We start from the raw sequence: 20,755 nt of genomic DNA, 5'->3' as shown, positions 1-20,755 counted from the left end.
AGAAGAATGAGCTTTCCTGGCATTTGTATTTTAGTAATAGGTGTGTATATTTCAGCAGCTTTATAAAGCCAGAATGGGAGTTTGAGTGGAATGTGTTTTTAGTAGTGTCTTAGTAGAGTGTCACCTTACCATTCTGCAACACTATCTGTTTGTCAAGGAAAGAACTAAAGAATTGTGTCAAGTCTTGAACTCTCAAAATACACCACTGGAAAAACTTGACAGGCCCAGTAGTAGGTGAGCCTGAGGTAACCAGATACATAAGCTTGTCAGCCATCTGTGCCTAGAATTTAGTGAAGTTTTCATCAGGTCAGATTTCCAAAGAATAGCTGTAACTAACCACAGGAGGGAATACCAGTGGTTAGTTAGGAAGGATGAATCCTTCGCATTGGATAGTGGTTAGCCAACATTTTGACACTGAATTATTTCATTCAGTTTTTTGAAAGAAGGAAAAAGTTACTGGATTTTTAAAAATTGTGATAGGATTTGCTTACATGATAACTTCAGATAACACTTAGGTGTTTAAAATGTTGAAGTTCTTCCTTTTACTCCTTGATATTCCTACTTTTTAGTTAGCAGTGTTAGTCGTGTATTCTTTCGAAGCTTGGTTTATGTAGGCATATCATTTCCATACTATGATGCTTTGCATTTAGTGGTGTAACTCATCTTGATATTTATAGTCTTTTTTGAATATAGTAATCGGAGTGACAGATATTTTCATTTATGTAAATGTATGGAACTGCTGGAATACATCTATTGTTACTAATTGTCACTAAAGGGAATTATGTTGATAATGACTGCATTCTTGATATTGAAATTGGCCTACTGAGAGGGAAGCAGGGAAAAGCTTCATTAAATGGAACATAAAAATATACTACTTCAATTTTTATCCTCAGGCATACTTTTTGGCTGAAGTCTTCAATGTTCACACATTTAATATATTAGTCATGTGGATAACTCCTGGGACAACTCTGCTAATTTTTAGTGAAAGCATTCTAGAGACAATTTTGCTGTCCCTTTTCAAGATAAGCAGCAATATTTTGCTGGTGTTTGGGACACTAAGTAAGTAGTATAACCTAACTCTCTACCTCATTGCAGAGGTGAAAGTTCTACTTAATCATGTAGTTATGAGGTAATACAGACCTGAAACAAGTTGAGGAGAGTAGAAATAAGAAGTAATTGTGAAGGGAGAATAGAATAGATTTGGACAGTTGGCTGAATTTTGGGATTTCCTGAGGGACTGAGGAGGCAGCAGGTTTTAGTGAATAGAGCATTAATGAACAGGAGTCAGAATATTTGAATTCTATTAAGGGTTCTGCAACTAAAGTATAGCCTCTTTGGCCTATGGTATATCTGAGTGTTAATTTGGGGCAAGAATTAGATTTAGGAGTTTTCAACCTGTAGCTGCAGAAAGTTTGTTGTTGTTAATTAGATACAAGTAGAGCTGTTTGAGGGGTAGAGGGAGTCCCGTAAGTGTTCCAAAGAATCCTTAGGGTCTGTGGAGCAGGGTTTTAAAATTGAAAAATGGATGACCCTTTTGTAGACCTACTTTTAAAGTTTTTGCATAAAAGGGTTTTGTACCTTTGGTTCATAATCTAGTTGGTGAGTCTTGATACTTGCATGGAAAAGGTCTTCTGCGTACTTTGTAAAGCCACAAATTAAAATACTTATACTAATATGTATGTCCATTATTGAAATGAGACCAACAGAAAAGATGACCCATTTAAGACAGAATGTATAAAATAGCACAAGTATAATTACCTATGCAAAATGGATTCAGTAAAATAATTTTTATTACAAGGCTTGCCAACCTCTGGGGAAGAAAGAGCTACCTGTCATTTACCCGAGTTTTGAAATCCAGGTATATGTACATGATAGAGTGCAGAAATGTGCTGTTAAGTCTCTGGTTGGAAAGAGGATGAACCTTTCTTGGTGGGAAGAAAATCTTAGGGGTGTGTCATTTTAGTAACCATCTTGGAGATCTGTCAGTAAGAACTGGAAATCTACTACCAAGTTCCAGTTTACTAGTTAGGAACATCAGCTTTTAAAAATGGGTCTTGGTTAGTGATGCCAAATACCTTTCAAACTCACAGGCCCACATAGACTTTTTGTATAGGTAATTCAGATTGGGGATGAAAGTGTAGTGATAAAGGCCTGAACTGTTAACCTTGATGACAAAGAAGTACAATTCACTGTGTACAGTCATTCCAAGATAAAATGTGTTTGCATTAAATAATTTATATAGGATATTATTTAGTTCTGATTGTTCATAGTAAAAGCATTGCTGTCAGTGAGGCAGTATAGTGTAGTGGTTGCAAGCTCTGGAAGAATACTGCCAAGGTGTGCATCCTTCCTCTGTACTGTATAGAATGGCAAAAGCAACCTTAAGAGGTAGACTGTATTTTTATGTAGCAGATTAAATTATGATATGCTTTGCATTATGTCTGATACATAAATGATCAATAAAGGCTAGCTGCTATTATAATGAATTTCCTTTTGGAGACATTAGTTATGAAATCTTTTTGAAATGTTCTTTTTTATTTTTTAAGAATAGTTAGAATATGTCCATGCCTGTCCCACCATGGTTTTTTTCAAGGTTATCTTTAAAAAAAAAAAAAAAAAAAAAAATTTAGGCTGTTTGTTTTTGATGCTAGGAGTTTCACAGAGACTATGAACATCCATCTTTTTTAGACTTAGTGATGGGCAGCATCACTACCTAATTTGGAAAACAGTGGTTAAGTTGAAGCCTAACTGTAAAGTAAAAACTCAAATAAGAAATCTACTTTAAGCTCAAATTTATTCCCTTGCTTGTTAGAAAGCAAACTGACACTAGGGATTTGATTTTTTTTTAAACAAAAGGTAACTTCTAAGGTATCTGTGGTAAATTCAAATATATCATAGTCTAGTCTTTTAGAATGTATTAATATGATTCTGTTGAATTAAGAAAGGTGGCTCTGATGGCCACCTTTCTATGAAAAGCTCCACTAATCAAAGAAAGATGGTTTCATTTATTATACTTTTATTAACATGACTAGTACATTTTAAGTTCTTAATTGGTTGAAATTTAATGAAAGGATTTTTTTCTGAATCCTTCATTAATAAGAATCTTATTCCTCACCTTTCTTTTAACAAATATTGAGTATAATGTGTGCAGCAAGGCACTGTGGGGAAACAAAATTAGAGACATATCCTGGTTTCCAAATAATTTATAATCTATTAACATATATTCTTTCTTACCTTATGCATCCTCATGGATTCGTAGAATATGGCATTAGAATTAATTCATCAATTACATCTACAAATAGATTTTCAGAATGTTAAAGCTGAAAGGACCTTAGAAACTCTCCATTCCAGTCTTCTGATTATATGCACAAGGGAACTGAGGTTTCAGGTTTTAATATATGTGTATGTATTTAATAAATGGAATCATTTCTGTGAATATGCATTTATTTATTTTTTTAGACAGGGTCTCCTTCTGTTGCCTAGGCTGAAGTGCAGTGGCGCAGTCTCAGCTCAGTGCAACCTCCACCTCCAAGGCTCAAGTGATCGTCCCACCTTAGCCTCCCAAGTAGCTGGGACTACGGGTGTGGACGACCATGCCCAGCTAATTTTTTTTTGTAGTTTTTGTGGAGATGAGGTTTTGTCTTGTTACCTAGGCTGATCTTGAGTTCCTAAGCTCAAGTGATCTACCTGCCTCAGCCTCCCAAAGTTCTGGGATTACAGGTGTGAGCCACCACATCTGGCTTAAATATACTTTTTAAAAAGTTACAATTTAAATTGATATGTCCAGGCCAGGCACGGTGGCTCACACCTGTAATCCCCGCACTTTGGGAGGCTGAGGCAGGCGGATCACTCGAGGTTAAGAGTTTGAGACCACCCTGGCCAACATGGTGAAACCCTGTCTCTACTAAAAACACAAAAATTAGCCAGGCATGGTGGCAGGTTCCTATAATCCCAGTTACTTGGGAGGCCGAGGCAGGAGAATCGCTTGAACACGGGAGGCAGAGGTTGCAGTGAGCTGAGATCATGCCACTGCACTCCATCCTGGGTGACAGAGCAAGACTCTGTCTCAAAAAAAAAAAAAAAAAAAAAAAGTCTAGCATTTTGTTGCCATATAGCTTCATATTCATTTCTGAGACACTATTAGAGAGTATACGATAATAAGTTCTAGAGAGTCAATGCTAGCTGACACAATCTTGGCCTATTTTTTTTTAACCAGAGTTTATGATTTTACTAAATATGATAATACTCTGAAATTACTAAGTGGAGAACTACCCTTTGTAAATATTAGGGTTCGTTGATCTTTGTATACTGCCATTTAAAATCAAGAGAAGCATTTTCTTTTGGAGCAGTAGGGCCTTGAATTGTGTACTTTATATAGTAAGACAGTAGGTTCTGGTTAATGGAAAAATTAGCCAAGAGTGGCATAGTTACTAGTTAATATTGAATGCAGAAGAATAAGGTGGAAGATTTATAATTTTAATAAATAAAAATAAAATAGGAATTTTGGAGGTAGTTTGGAGGACTTGATACATTTGAATCTGAGACCCAGATATTTAACAGTCAAAGGGATTCTTGGAAAATTATTGCTCCAAGTTTGTAAATCACAAATATATTGTATTTAGAAGTTTATTTGACCTAGAATTTTATTCTGGGATATCTCCACTCTAGTTGCTTAATCTTACATAATACATCCTCCAGGTTCCCTGTAAGTCATGTAACCATAATTCCCATTTTGTGCCTATTGCCTTGTCAGAATTATTAACAGCACCCCTTTCACTCTCACAAGTATTCAGGTTTGGATGACAAATTATATGGTTACCTTACCCATAAGTGTAATTTATTCTCCTGGGCATTTAACATGATGAAGGCTTAGGAGATTTCCTCCTATAACATTCTTTTCCCTACCATGGGAGATTTCTGTTTAATGGAGTTAGGAGGGCATTGATTAAGATAGCCTAGTGGAAGTCTGATAGATCTTAAGGTTTAAGAGTCCATTGTTTTCTTTTCTTTTCTTCTTTTTTTTTGAGACAGGTCTCGCTCTGTGGGCCTAGGTTAGAGTGCAGTGGTGCGATCATGGTTTATTGCAGCTTTGACCTCTTGGGTCCAAGTGTTCCTCCCACCTCAGCCTCTTGAGTAGCTGGGACTACAGGTGCACACCATCATGCCTGGCTAATTCTTTACATTTTTGTAAGACACAGGGTCTCTCTATGTTACCCAGGCTGGTCTTGACCTCCTGGGCTCAAGCAGTCCTGCTGCCTTGGCTTTCCCATGTTGGGATTACAAGCGTGAGCCACTATGCCCAACCTGTCCCATGTTTTCTGTGCTTCCATCAGAAACACGAGATAGGTGAACATTACTAGCTTGTCTGAGCAGAAGTGATTTCTGATTGCTCAAAAGTAGCTTTGCATTTATTATCATTTGAAAAATTGCAATCAGATATGCTCAGTTTCAAGTACAAATAAACCTCAGTACATGGTTATAAGTATTTTTCAGTTGATACTTTTAATTTAAAAAAATCGACTGCATTTTTAGAGCAATTTTAGGTTCACAGCAAAATTGAGCAGGAAGTACAGAAAGTTCCCATGTACCCCTGTCCCCACACACATACAGCTTCCCCCACTATCACATTCCCACCAGAGTGGTATGTTTGTTACAACTGATGAACCTACACTGACACATCATCACTCAAAGTCCATAGTTTAGGACTTTGAGTTTAGGGTTTATTCTTGATGATGTGCATACCATGAGTTTTGATAAATATGTAATTACATATGCTAATCATTATAGTATTATACGGATAGTTTCACTATCCTAAAAATCCCGTGTACCACCTCTTCATCCCTCCTTCCTTCTTATCTCCTGGGACCACTGATCTTTTTATTATCTTCATAGTTTTACCCTTTTCAGAATGTCATATATGTAGTTGGAATCATACGGTGTACCCTTTTCAGATTGGCTTCTTTCACTTAGTAATATGCATTTAAGGTCTCTCCTTGGCTTTTAATGGCTTGAGAGTGTTTTTTTTGGTTTTTTGTTTTTTTTTAAGCATTGAATAGTATTTTATTGTTGGGGAGCATATATTTAATTTTAAGAAAGTGTTCTTGATAGTCTGTTTCGAGATTGGCATACTAAATTCCACAAGTGGGATCTTTTAATTATTTAACAGTGAGTTGAATATGTGATAAATTCCCATTTAATGGGAGTGAAATTGCGTATTACTTTAAGAATGATTTTCCTTGTGTTCCTGAATGAACAATAATGAGTTGTTGAGAATTCAGGGACAAATACAGGATCTTCATAAACTGTGTCACACCAAATATCAAATATTCTTTGGACTCTGGCTCAGTGTAACTGTATAAATAATTTTTGCTACTACCACAACTTAAGTAGTGGGAATGTTTGCAGTTTCAGCACATTGTCCATATGGTCCATATGTAACAGAGTCAAATTTGTCTCATTTTTCAAGATTCAAAATAAGACTCAGTAAAGTTCTGCTGAGCATCCTCATTTTTTTTTTTAAATTGAGAAACCACTGGGGCCTAGAGAGGGGAAAATGTTCCCATTTCATGCCATTGTGGAAGTGAAGAGTCACTTGTTCACTTGTCTGTGTATCAGTGATATCCTTATTTTCCAAAATCATACTTGTTTAATCTTTACAGAAATACTAGAGAGGACCAGAAGGTAGGAAAAGGGGCATAAACATTGTAATATTTCATGAACTTTTATCACAGTCTAAAATAGGAGGTACTATTTCTGTTAATATTTTCTCTAGAATCACTGGTCTGTGGCATATTGGCTTTGTTTCTTTTCAGTACTCTTTACTGCAGAGTGGAAGTTGATTTAGCTTTGGGCTTTAGGCTGAGATTCTGCATGTTTTCCTTTTTAAAAGTTGAGAAAATTTGGTTGGGATTATGTGTTAGCTTTTTCTCCACAAAAGGCATTCCATGTTAAGCGAAATAACCCAGGAACCGTAATTTAAACACTGCATGTTCTCACTCGTATGCAGAAGCTTAAAAAAAGGTGATCTCATAGAAGTAAAAAGTAGGCCAGTACAGTGGCTCATGCCTGTAATCCCAGTACTTTGGGAGGTCAAGGCAGGAAGACCACTTGAGGCTGGTAGTTTGAGACCAGCATACTGTACAAAAAAACATAGCAAGACCCTTATCTCTACAAAAAACTAAAAAACTTAGCTGGGTGGGGTGGCACACACCTGTAGTCCTAGCTACTCTAGAGGCTGAGGTGGGAGGATCACTTGAGCCACGGAGTTCGAGGTTACAGTGAGCTATGATCATGCTACTGCACTCCAGCCTGGGTGACAAGAGTGAGACCCTGTCTCTAAAAAAAAAGTAAAAAGTAGAACAGGAAGGTGAGGGAAGAAAGGAATAGGGAGGGATTTGTTTAAGGATGTTAAGCTAGATAGGAGGAGTAAGTTCTAGTGTTTTATAGCTAGAAAATACTAGATGTGGGATGACTATAATAGTAATATATATTTTCATGTTGCTAAAATAGAAAATACTGAGTGTTCACGACACAAATGATAAATGTCTGAGATGATGATGGATATGCTAATTACCCCATCTGATCATTACACATTGTATATATATATAGAAACATCACTATGTATCCCATAAGTATATATAATTATGATGTGTCATATAAATACATACAATTATTATGTGTCATACAAAAAATAAGGGGAAAAAAGCATTTCCAAAGGTAATCTTTGGAACCATATGGATACTGTTTTTCTCAGAAGTTAAGGATTCTTTGTTGTTTTTTTTTTTTTTTGAGACGGACTTTCGCTCTGTTGCCCAGGTTGGAGTGCAGTGGTGCCATCTCGGCTCACTGCAACCTCCGTCTCCTGGATTCGAGTGATTCTCCTGCCTCAGCCTCCCAAGTAGCTGGGATTACAGGCGCCCGCCACCACACCTAGCTACGTTTTTGTATTTTTTAGTAGAGGTGGGGTTTCACCATCTTGGCCAGGTTGCTCTTAAACTCCTGACCTCAGGTGATCCGCCTGCCTCGGCCTCCCAAAGTGCTGGGATTACAGGCGGGAGCCACTGCACCTGGCTGGCCAGGATTCTTTGTAAAGGCTAATAGCATTACACACTCTACTCAAGCGAAGTCTAATGCTGATTTGAGACCTTCTGGTATGGATATTGTGCCTTGTATCTGAGTCATTGACATGGAGTTTTAAGTCTTCTGAAGCAAAATAATAAAATATTTACTTGACATTATTAAAAGTGTTGTCTAGATATGGGAAGGGAATTAGTTCCTAACTTGGGGTATTTTATCCTAATGGAAGTACATTGCATTCAGTGGTGAATCATTTGGAAAGAAGTATAATTATATAGAAAGTTCCATTCTCAGTTTCTTTTTCATCCTCCCTGAGTCAGCTCATCTCCTCCCATGGCTTCAGCGTCCACAAGCTGATGATTCCCGAGTGCGTATTTCCAGCCTCCACCTCTCTCCTGCATATCAGATCCTTATTTTTAACTATATTTGGATATCTCCAGATGTCTCTAAAGCCAATTCAGCATGCTTTCCCTTATTGCAGTTATAGTATCACTGCCCACCCCACGTCAATAAGTTCACTTGATTCTGTCTTGTAAACAGTTCTCATGTCTGTTACCTTCTCACCATTCCTTCAATAATTAGTTCGGACTCATTTTTCATTTGGATTATTGAAGGAGCTTCTTAACTCCTTGTTGACTTCCTTATTTCTCACAACCTTTGTACTGCCACCAGTCAGAGCAGTCATACCCCTTGTTGTATGGTAAGAAGCCCAAGCTGCTTATTTTAGAATATGCTCTTCATAGCTTACAGGATACCTGTCATTCTCCCTATATTATGAGGTCTTGAGGATATCATCTGCCCTATTTTTCTGAATAGCATGAGCACTTAATAGGTGCTTGACATATAATAGCACTCAAAAATGTTGAATTTTTTCACCTTTATCTAGAACTCATTCCTACTATTTGTAATACTGTGCTCATGGTGTTTCCTCTTGCCTAGAACAAGACCATCTTTTCCCCCCAACTGACAAGGCTAGATTTAGATTTTAATGCATAAGCTTTCTAGGTATACATTAGTCCACTCCTCCAACAAAATTACTTTTTCATACATGTTTCTGTTGTACATATCTGTTATAGAAGTGCTGTTATCAGTGGTGTTGTATTTTGATTATTCTGTCTTGTGTCTTGCAAGGTTGAAATCTATTTAGGAACAAAGTTTATCCCTGTACACAGTCCTTGGTAAACAGGACCTCAATAAATGGTAAATTGAAGGCATCCTGTGAATGTATACACTGGAAAACTGAACAAATCCAAGATAAAAGACATTGTTTTGAAATCATAGTGACACAGTTTTTTAGCAACTGGTTTTGCTACTCTACTTCTTTTGGCCATGGATCACAGACCCAGATGATGGGAGAGTCTTTGTATGATTTCAGAAACATCTGTGTGGCTCTTACCCCTTTATTTTCCTTCCATTTCAAAAAGCTGAAAATTTGCACAAAATTTACACAGTTTCAGATTCTCCAAGACATTATCAGAGTGTGGTCCCTGGAGCAGCAGCACAAGCATCACCTGAGAACTTGTAAGTGCAGTCTCAGGCCTCAGTGTGTGTTCTAACAGGCCCTCCAAATGATTCTGCTGCATGGTAAAATTTAAGAATTGCTGCTTTAGAATTTTGTCATCTAAGGAAAGCTTTGCCTTTTGTACATAATGACAAAGTTCTCAGTGTGATTTCTGCTATAAGCTATTTATGCTTTGGAAATATTAATAGTTCATCAGCTGGGAAGACTAGGACTCCTGTTACCTAACATCCTGTGATTCAAACTTGAATTTCTTTCTGGGCAGAGTTTTTGACTCTGTGGCTTCTGAGAATGGCTGTTTAAAAAAAGGTGGGGAGAGGTAGCTTACTACCTCTTTCAGTGAAAATGTCTTCTAGATTATACTTAGACTGTCAGCTTGGACTGCTTGTGTTCATTGTCATATTCAATGATATATGATGATGGAAGAATGAGATGAATTTTGTTATCTTAACATTTAAGTCGTGACTGTTACTGTGTTATCAGAGACAGAAAGTAAGCTTGTTATCAGAAGTTAATGCTGAATTTATAGACAGGTGCATTTCACAGAAAAAGTATTGGCAAAGACTAGCTTTTGAGCAGTAATTACCTATGGCGTTTGAGAATGGTTTATTCAACTTGTTAAAGAAAAAAAAAATGATACTTGTTAAGCATGGTAAGAAAAGCTTTATTCAGAACATTGTGATAGGTGCAGGGACCAGACCACTGCAGTGAAACTCTGCACTGGGGAGAGAGATGGGCCCAACTCTGAATACAGCATAGGCAAGTGGGGGTCAGTGGATGGAAAATTACTAAGAGGAAACATTAGGGGTAAGGAGGATTTGGTTAAGCCAACCTAAACATTCTCACTGAGCATAAGCCAGGTTGATCAGACCTCATCTAGGGAATGGTAGAGGCCGAAGAACGTGATCTGATATTGAGGGTGATCAACGATGGGGGTTCTTGGTTAATTGACTTAGCAAGGTTCTTTGCTAAAACTGAATTTTATGGCCGGGCGCGGTGGCTCAAGCCTATAATCCTGGCACTTTGGGAGGCCGAGGCGGGTGGATCAGGAGGTCAGGAGATCGAGACCATCCTGGCTAACACGGTGAAACCCCGTCTCTACTAAAAAATACAAAAAACTTAGCCGGGCGAGGTGGCCGGCGCCTATAGTCCCAGCTACTCGGGAGGCTGAGGCAGGAGAATGGCGTGAACCCGGGAGGCGGAGCTTGCAGTGAGCTGAGATCCGGCCACTGCACTCCAGCCTGGGCGGGAGAGCGAGACTCCGTCTCAAAAAAAAAAAAACAAAAAAACCCCCTGAATTTTATAAGGGAGTTCACAGATGGGCCTAGGAGAAGGTTCAGAAGCCTAGATATTGGTCAAGCAAAGAATCTTTGTCAAATTGAAGTATTAAACCTTTCTGGTATATTGTTTTCATTTTGGCTTTAATGCTAACTGGAGAGTCAATTGAAGTAACTCTTATAATGTTTTGTAACTGGTATTATTTTTCTTTTAATTAATTAAAATTGTTTTTGGCCTCAAAGCTCCATTTTGGGTATAGTTCTAGTTCTGCCCTTAGCTACTTTTGACAATCTCTTGGGATAAGAGAACCTTTATGAGCATTTGCTTAAATATGTAAGAGTTTCACTTACATATTTGAACCAGACCTTTCATTAAGAACTCTCTTTAAGATACAGCTTATTTGTGTGCATTTTTCTGTTTCCCCTGCATAAGACATTCCTGGTTTTTAATGGCTAGCAAAACTAGCTTTTTCTCTTATGGACCAGCAGCTTAAGTACTATTTGTGAAGTTAGGAAGTGAATTACCTAAAATTCCCCTGAAAAGACTAGCTTGACAATAGTTTGTGGCTATTGCATTTTTCTCCTTGGACAGACACATCTTTAGTTTTAAAAAAGTCATGGTCATTTTGATGTCAAAGTCAAAATGGGCCCTGATTTATTGTATTTGGCCTCACTTTCTTGGATCTGACTGCTCAAGAGTAAATTAAATGCCTTTTTCCTCCCTGGGGTGAAGAAGGAATGTTGTTAGTCTCCAGCAGTGTCTTTGATAATGAAGCTGTTTACCTGAGTACTGTAAAAGTCTAGAAGTGGCTAGCATTTTCTTTTTCTTTTTTCTTTTTTTTTTTTTTTGAGACATATCCTCGCTCTGTCACCCAGGCTGGAGTGCAGTGGTGTGATTTCGGCTCACTGCAACCTCTGCCTCCTGGGTTCAAGCAATTCTTGTGCCTCAGCCTCCCAAGTAGGTGGGATTACAGGCGTGAGCCACCACATGATGGCCATAGTATTTTCTGATAAATAACATACAGGCAGAGTTTTCTTTTTCTTTTTCTTTTTTTTTTTTTGAGACGGAGTCTTGCTCTGTCGCCCAGGCTGGAGTGCAGTGGCCAGATCTCAGCTCACTGCAAGCTCCGCCTCCCAGGTTTACACCATTCTCCTGCCTCAGCCTCCCAAGTAGCCGGGACTACAGGCGCCCGCCACCGCACCCGGCTAGTTTTTTGTATTTTTTTTTTTTTTTTTAGTAGAGACGGGGTTTCACCATGTTAGCCAGGATGGTCTCTATCTCCTGACCTCATGATCCACCCGTCTTGGCCTCCCAAAGTGCAGGGATTACAGGCTTGAGCCACCGCGCCCGGCCACAGGCAGAGTTTTCAATCTGTTAGAGTCCATGTGAGGATATTCAGGATCATAGGCATGACCCTTGGAAGACAGACGTGCAGAAGAAATGCAAGAGGGGTTCAATTCTGAGCTGATTCTTCTCTTTCTTTTAACATTTTCCATTTTTTTTTTTTTTAATTGAGGCGAGTTTTGCTCTTGTCACCAGGCTGGAGTGCAATGGCTCGATCTCAGCTCACTGCAACCTGCACCTCCGGGGTTCAGCTGATTCTCCTGCTTTAGCCTTCCGAGTAGCTAGGATTACAGGCATGCGCCACCACCACACCCAGCTAATTTTGTATTTTTAGTAGAGATGAGTTTTCTCCATGTGGTTCAGGTTAGTCTCAAACTCCCGACCTCAGGTGATCAGCCCGCCTCGACCTCCCAAAGTGCTGGGATTACAGATGTGAGCCACCTCACCCGGCCTACATTTTCCAATTCTTTCTGTTTCTCAGGTCTGATGTCAGGTTCTATTTTTATAAGATTTTTTTTTTTAACCAGATTTTATTCTAAATCATTTTTATTAATTTCTGGCAACCTTACCTCATTTAATGTCACTTTCTATTTGAAACATGTTAATTCTCTGGATGAGTGGTTTGCAATGCTTTTTTCTTTTGGAAAATGGAAAGATTTGGGAAAAGTCAGTCCAATAGACATCCCCCCTCCTTCATGGATGTGTGTGAGCCCTGCCCCCAGTTTCTTCCACACTACTTTTGAGGTATGTTAACAGAACACTCAGAACTGGTTTAGATCATTCTTTTTTTACTCCTTTGAGACAGGGTCTCTACTCTGTTACCAGGCTGGAGTGCAGTGGCATGATCATAGCTCCCTGCAGCCTCAACCTCTCAGGTTCAATTGGTCCTCCTACCTCAGCCTTCTAAGTAGCTGGTACTAGAGGTGCACACCACCATGCTCAGCTATTTGGTAGAGACAGGATTTCACCGTGTTGCCCACACTGGTGCAGTCCTCCCACCTCAGCCTCCCAAAGTGTTGGGATTACAGGCATGAGCCACTGCACCTGGCCTTAGATCATTCTTTACCTAATAGAGTAGAATGCTTGCATAAAACTGACATGTTATTACATGTATAGCTTTACAGGTTACAAAGTAATTTTACATACATTGTTCGTGTGAATCTTGCCATTACCTTATGAAGAAGATAGGAATCATTGTCCCCATTTTTCAGATGAGGAAACTGGGGTTGAATAAGTTGAAAAATCCATCCCAGGTTTTTTAAACTATGGCTCATTTCCCTATAAGGTGAGCTGTCATCTTAATAGACCCTTAACTGTTCACTCATCTAACAGCAGTACAGTCTAGACTCAGGGTCTGGAATACCCCTGAAACATGCGAAACTTTGGTTATATTTTTCTGAGATGAGAGATTCCCATAGTTTTTGTTTTGTTCGTTGAGACAGGGTCTCCTCTGTCATTCAGGCTGGAGTGCAATGTTGTGACCCCAGTGTGCTGCAGCCTCAACTTCCTGGACTCAGGTGATTCTCCTGCCTCAGCCTCCTGAGTAGCTGGAATCATAGACATGCACCACCACACCTGGCTAATTTTTTTGAAGAGACAGGCTTTTGCCGTGTTACCCAGGCCGGTCTCGAGCTCTTGGACTCAAGCGATCAGCCCACCTTGGTGTCCCAAAGTGCTGAGATTACAGGCATGAGCAGCTCATGTTTTTTTTTAAATCATACTTTTTTTTCTTTTTTGTCATTGACTTTTTTTTTAAACCTACAGATTTAGGTAGATCATGCTTATTTACCTTGTCAATAGGAATTGGCAACAGGACTGAACAAAAGTTTTTGTTGAGAGAGATCCGTCATACCAAATGCTTATTTCTTGTCTGTCCTAAAGTAACTTAACATTTGCATAGAGTTTTATAGTTTACAGAACTCTTACACATAATGTAACATGATTTTCACAACTACCCTATAAAGTAAGTGGCATCATTCCCATTTGAAGAAACTGCTTAAAGTTAAGAGAATTTATGTTGTGGTGGTGCTGATTCAAAACCTGACACCTTTTCTTAGGCTGAAATTAAGCTAATATGACATGATCTCAGATTCCATAACTACATCTTATATTTTGTAAATTAAAAGTTTAGCCTGCTCAATATCCAGTATCTTCCCAAATATTGTTAAGCAGCCTGGTTTGTAATTGATAGGTTTATTTTTGACTTTAGAATAATTTTTTTTGAAAAGGAGAATTTGTATTGCCTCTCTTTATTCTCATTATTCTTGGACTTTACAGATTATTCAAAATATCTCAGAATTAGTGGTTTATAACTCTGAAAACACTTGCTAATTCCTTGAGTCCACATACATATGTCTGCTGTTATCACTTTCTTCATTCTAGTATGCTCTAAGGATAGGAAGGAATGAAGAATTCCCTTCTTTTTCATTCCCTTCTGCAGTTAACATTTCTGTTCTGGTTCTCATTTTATTCGGGAAGTTCAGGTTAATTTTTTGTTGTTTCTTGAAGAACTTAGATTTTAAGTTAAACTCATTTTGGATGTGAAGTTCTGCTTCCCAGCCTGTTGTGGAGCAGTGCTACAGGCTGCTGCCCGTGACCTGTTTAGCACTTACTTCTATGGAGACATATAATAATAGCTAACATTATTGAGTGCTTACTATGTGTCAGGTAGTGTTTTAAGCTATGTTATCTCCTATAATCACAATAACGCTGTGAGGTAGCTGCTATTATTAGCCCCGTTTTACAGATTAGGGAGATGAAGCTCAGAGAGGTTAGGTCACTTGTTTACAGTCATACAGTTAGTGACAGAGCCTTATGTGAATCCAGACAACTGATTTTAGAGTTTGCTGCAATTTGGTCACTAAACTATGTAGTTTCTCTTGGCATGGACTAGATTCCCCTATTTCTCCAAAGCAGAAGGCTGACTAGTACAGATGCCTTTGGTCATTTTGAATGGTATAATTTCTGAATAAAGGGTGGACCCTGGTTTAGAAGCTAGTGATGGGGATGATCTTAATTTCCAAACTTTTGTCATATCTGCCTGATCAAGGTAGCTGTGGAAGGAGCAGGTTTGAATTTGGAAAATGCTTTGTAATTGCTGCCATCTCTACCTAGAGATGAGACTAATCCATGGTACCTCTTCCTGCTGCAGAGAGTGAAGTTACGCCATTTCCACTGCTCCCAGGGCTTCAAGCCTGCCTTACCCTTGGTCAGTACACACAGAATGAGTGCATGTAGACTTCTGATCTGCCTTTGGTATTAAGGAATAGTGATGAATGATCTGTTCCTTGATTAACAGGAAGGATAGGCAGGCTCTACAGTAGTTTGTGTAGGCTCAAGTCTATGACAGCCTCACAACACTTAAGGGTCCTTTAGACATTTGAAATACTCATAGTTCCTGTATTCACATTTAGATGTCAGTGGATCTTGCTCAGTCTTTATTTTGAGGTAGATGATTTGAATTTGTGTGTGTGTGAGAGAGAGACAGAGGAGAGAAATGCCCCTATGACCTTGGCTGTCATTTTCTCTTTATTGCGAGGCATGAAGGAGAGAACAGCATGAGCCAACCACAGGGAATTAGAGGGAGATAGAGGGGGTTTGAAGGGAACAGCTGTTTTTAAAAAAAGGTGACAAAAGCAGGCAAGACTTAAAGGCCTGGCCTTGGCAGTAGTCAGCTGAGGGAGAAAGTTAGTCTGATTTCTTGTTCTGTGGTTGCTCTGGAGGTAAATGTAAAAAATTATGATAGTCTCTCCTATATAGGGCTAGGCTAGCTTTTTTTACTTCCTTAGGGCATATATGAAAGCAGTTTTCCTGGGATTGGGCTCAACTTGCTCTTCTGTGTTCCCTTTTTCTTCTCACCCTCTGCTACATATCTACACATCCAGTTTTTCCTGCCAGCGAGCTCCTCCTTTTCTCCGGCTGCTAGTCCCAGCTGTCATCTTTGCCTCCCATCCCCCATCCCTAGTTATGCAATTTTACATTATGCTTCTCCTGGGTTTGCTGCCTCCATTTTTAATGCTCTGCCTGCTACCCCCTCTAACATCAGCTTCTAGTCTCTTCCTCCCTTAAAGCCAGTAACCACTGTTCAGTTTCCCTCTTTATCCTACTGTTGCTCTGAATGCACTGATATTAATACTTTCCAAAACTCTTGCAGATCTGAGCCCAGTCACTTAAGGTAGTGGGTGGGAAAGAGGGTGGGGCGGGAGGTTGTTTTCTAAAATTTAGGGGTTTTCCAAAATATTGGATGACCATTGACCTAGAGAGCAAACAGATGCTTCTGTTGGCCTCCCAACTTTAGGCAGTGTGTGTTTTCTTGTTGAAAGTACGTATTTGTTTGAAAGCCCTTAGTAATGAAAGGCAGGGCAGTGAGTCAGGCTCTGAACCTCCTGTTGCTGCTGCTGAGAGCTGGTTCTTTTCCTGGATTGAAGCTAATTTTGGATAGATAATGAGGTGGATGGTTGCTAATAACTTTCCCTTGCTAATTGTGATTTCACAGTACTTTGTAAAGAGGGTTTTTTCCTTTTCTCTTTTTCTTTTCTTTCTTTTCCATGCTGTTTAGAGGGACATAGATCTGTTTTCATGAGTGTTCAGCTATCAAGGAATTCCTTAGTTTGGTTAGAAGCAGCACAGTTTATTGGAAAGAACCCTAGACTAAGCTGAAGACCTGCATTCTACTCCCATCCCCACTCAGGATTAGCTGCCTAAGTGATCTTGGGCAAGTCATGAACCTGTATCTGCACCTGCCCTATGTATGAACCTTGTAGAACTGTGTGAATGAAATGAGATGTGATGTATGTGGAAGCACTTTGCAAACTGTAAGTTTTATAAAAATTTCAGGTGCTGCCCTTTATTAATTTAGCTCCTGACTACAGCAACAGAGAAGTGTTTCCAATGTCTTGTAAATTCCTTCCTTTTCTGAAGCCAGCCTTCTCCAGAACAGGGCATTGGAATCATCAGAACTAGAGGCAGTCTTGCCTCAGAATCATCTTATCTTTCCACACTGTTCACCCTCCCCCAGTTGCTTTAGGAACTCTTTGACCCAGTGCTTCTCTATCTCCATTTTCTAATAAGATTATAATTTTATGGAGTTAGTGATCATAGTATGTTGCACAATCGGTCAAAGGTTCCTGGCTTTTTGTGGTCAGGGATAATTAATTATTTATTTATTTATTTATTTATTTATTTATTTATTTATTTAACTAAGTGGTGACAAAGCATATCTTTAACTTAAGTAAACCTTTTCAGGCCAGTGAGATACATTGACCACAGTTGCGGTGTTAAGAGACCATGCTTTCACTTTGGATTCCAGGTCAGACTCTTGTTATTAGCATGTTACTGTGGGCAAAATATTTAACTTTTTTGGACATTAGTTTCCACATCTTTAAGGAGATTATAATGGCACTTATCATATAAGGCCATTGTGAGGAGTAAATGAGATAATGAATAAAGTGCTTAACACATTGCCTAATCATATAACGCATACTTGGAAAATGTCACCTGTTACTGTATATGTCTAATAACAATAATAACAGTCATGGCCTTCAAAGAGCACAGAAAAATGTCCGTTGTTGGCATTTTAAAGGATTTTTTATTTTGTGTTTTAAAAGTTCACTTAAATATACATCATATAATTTACTAATGCAAAGAACATTTTTGTCTTGGTCCCATTTTCCTTGATACAGGTAGAAAATTGAACTGACTTAGATCAGCATTCCTTCCTCTTAGCAGGAAGTCTTGCCCAGGGTGGCATGATCAGGCCAAGTGCCTTGCCCGGTTGTGTGCAGTGGGAATCATAGTCAGACTGTTTCTCAGCTACCTATGAATTGTGTGGTATTAGGACTTGGGGTTACAGTGGAATTGGATGGATTCTTGGTGAAAGGATACTTTCAGGCATCCCTTTTACATTAGCATTGTCAACAGATTGACAAACAGGCTGAAGTCCAGGCCTGCTTTGAAGTACAATACAGAAGAAGGAAAAAAGTACAAAAGAAATCCACTAATAGTTCTAGGGCATAATCAAGTACATAATTAACAGCATTTGAGAGGCTGTAACTCCCCAAGTTCACAGATAACGTGGTAAGACCATTTGTGATTACCACTTATGGTTAAGAATATGACTAAAACAGAATAATACTTTTACTGCATTTCAGGGATTTACTGATAATCAGTTTTCTCTGGTGATTGAACCAGTAGTAAAATAAATAAAACCAGCTTCCTCTTTCTTCCTTCCTTTCTCTCTCTCCTTCCTTCCTGCCTGCCTGCCTTTTTTCCTTCCTTCCTTCTTTTTCTTTTCTTTTTTTTCTTTTTTTTTTTTGAGGCGGAGGCTTGCTCTGTCACCCAGGTCAGAGTGCAGTGGCACGATCTCGGCTCACTGCAACCTCTGCCTCCTGGGTTCAAACGATTCTTCTGTCTCAGCCTCCCGAGTACCTGGGACTACAGGTGAGCACCATCACGCCTGGCTAATTTTTGTATTTTTAGTAGAGATGGGGTTTCACCATAGTGGCCAGGCTGGTCTTGAACTCCTGACCTTGTGATCCTCCCACCTCAGTCTCCCAAAGTGCTGGGATTACAGCGTGAGCCATTGCACCCGGCCCTCCTTTACTTCTTCGTTTATATTAGCTGGCATTGACTTTGACAGATGGGCAGGTGGTAGTTTGTGAAACTGAGATATGGCTCCTTGTATACCACTGTATTTGACAATGAGCTCAGCTCTTCATGCAGGGGCTTGGGGGCTCCTTTCTGTAATTCTAAAGCTTCTCCTGCATCTGAGAATGACATCTGTTGGGCTTCTTAGGGCCTCTGGTAGATATTTCCTTACAAGGAATGCGTGCTGGATCTGAAGAGGTAGTTTAAAATGGCATATTAAAGGCAGAACGTTTAGTCTAAGCCTGTTAATCACTGCATTCCTGTGTTCCCCAGATTCTGAAAATGTCAGGAATTGAAAGACTAGTATGAATTTGGAGGTCTTGGCCTCTACTTGAGTAAGTATAGTACCTCCATTAATGTTCTTAGTCCATGGTGTGGGGTTATCACCAAAGGCAAATACTGCTATGGATGTAAACAGGAATTTTTCCATTTAGTAACCTCCATTTTCAGCTAGCCCTGTTACATCCTTGGCTTCTGGACTGTAGGAAAACAGTTCCATTTATTTCATCCTTTCCTCTGGAATGTTCTTAATCTGATGTTGGCAGATCCTGACCTCACTCCCTGCTCACTGCAGAAGGGCTGGTTTGGCTTATGCAGCAGGCCTCCCAGGGGAAGTTTCCAAGCCAATCAGAATGCCCTCTTTTAGTGTCTTTCCTTATACCTTAGGATACTGTCTGAATCAACAGAAATGCTGAATGAACCCTAGGTGGAGTGGAAGGGTAAGAGAGAGTATGCTCGCACTCTGAATTTTGTTTCCTGTGGACCTAACTCCAAGTTTTTAAATTAAGCCTGAATTTTTTTTTAACTCTTTCTGCCATTTCCACCTTGTCTTATGGAAGTGTAACCCCAAGCAAATTATGGGCAATTGGAGGTAGGCATCAACTTTAGTTCCTGGGCAGTTCCTGAGAGTATTGGTTGAGGCCTGGCCTTCACCCTAGTGTTTGGTTTAATTCATCAGTGTACATTTCTCGTTCTTCTGAGCTGGCTTCTAGAAGCCAGGCAATTCAACTGTATAGAGCCTGTCAAATACCATAGCTTTTCAGATTTTTCTAGTTAATGGATCTCTGGGGTTACGGAGGGCACAGTCCCTCCATTTGTGGCAATAGTTGGGTTGCTGGGATTGTTGGTCCCACTTCTGAGCTGACCCAGAAAGTATTAATATATCTCACTGTGGTGTGAAGTACAGACTGTCTTGTTCTCCTGAGACTGAGGGTCTGCATTCAGAAAGAGGCTGCCTAATATAGACAACTGGGTTGTTTGTTTGCCATTGGCCCAGGGAAGACTAGGAGGTGGAGAAAGTCTAATCTGAACCCAGGATAGAATCCTGTGTGAGAGAGAAATTTGCTGCTCTTTCAGTTGAAATTTGGACTCTGAATCCCAAGAGAAGGCACCAGTAGGTCAGTTAATACTTCTTGTTGAGGCTTGCAAAAGACACTGCATTTCTAACAAAGCGTTTACCCATCCAAAAGAGAGATCCTGATTTGGCATATAAAACTACTGCCTCTTCTGGTTATCTTTCATCACTTGCCTGAGTTTGAAAAGGTAATAAATGGTTTGTGTTTTAAGGAAAGAGGCTCTTCCCAAGACCTGAGGCTTTCTCATTCCTACCAGCTGGGCCCATTGCTAAAATGCTTTCCAGTGGGCTTGCTTCTGCCTGGCCAGCACCTGGGCTGCCCCAGCTTGTAATTAGCCTGCCTTTGCTTCATAAGCTTCCCAGGGTGTGGTTCTTCTTCTAAAAGCTTGTATGAATTGCTGTACTGTCTCTTTATAGTTTAAAAATGAATCCTTTTTTGTTCTTTGCAACTCATTTGCTTTTTTCTTTTCTTTTCTTTAAATTACTATTAACACCTGTTGATTCTTTTTTTTTCTGATTGGCCTGTCACTGCATTCCTG

General features: G+C 39.4%; 1 protein-coding gene across 2 annotated transcripts in view; it reads left to right on the top strand.

Moving 5' to 3' along the window:
• Positions 1-20,755, top strand: part of NPTN (neuroplastin) — a 72,332-nt gene that overhangs the window by 15,254 nt on the left and 36,323 nt on the right. The window lies entirely within an intron of this gene.

Source organism: Chlorocebus sabaeus, chromosome 26, assembly GCF_047675955.1.
Source record: "Chlorocebus sabaeus isolate Y175 chromosome 26, mChlSab1.0.hap1, whole genome shotgun sequence".
Lineage (NCBI taxonomy): Eukaryota > Metazoa > Chordata > Mammalia > Primates > Cercopithecidae > Chlorocebus > Chlorocebus sabaeus.
The sequence above is the reverse complement of the archived record's forward strand: the minus strand, read 5'-3'. Positions and strand labels throughout refer to the sequence as shown.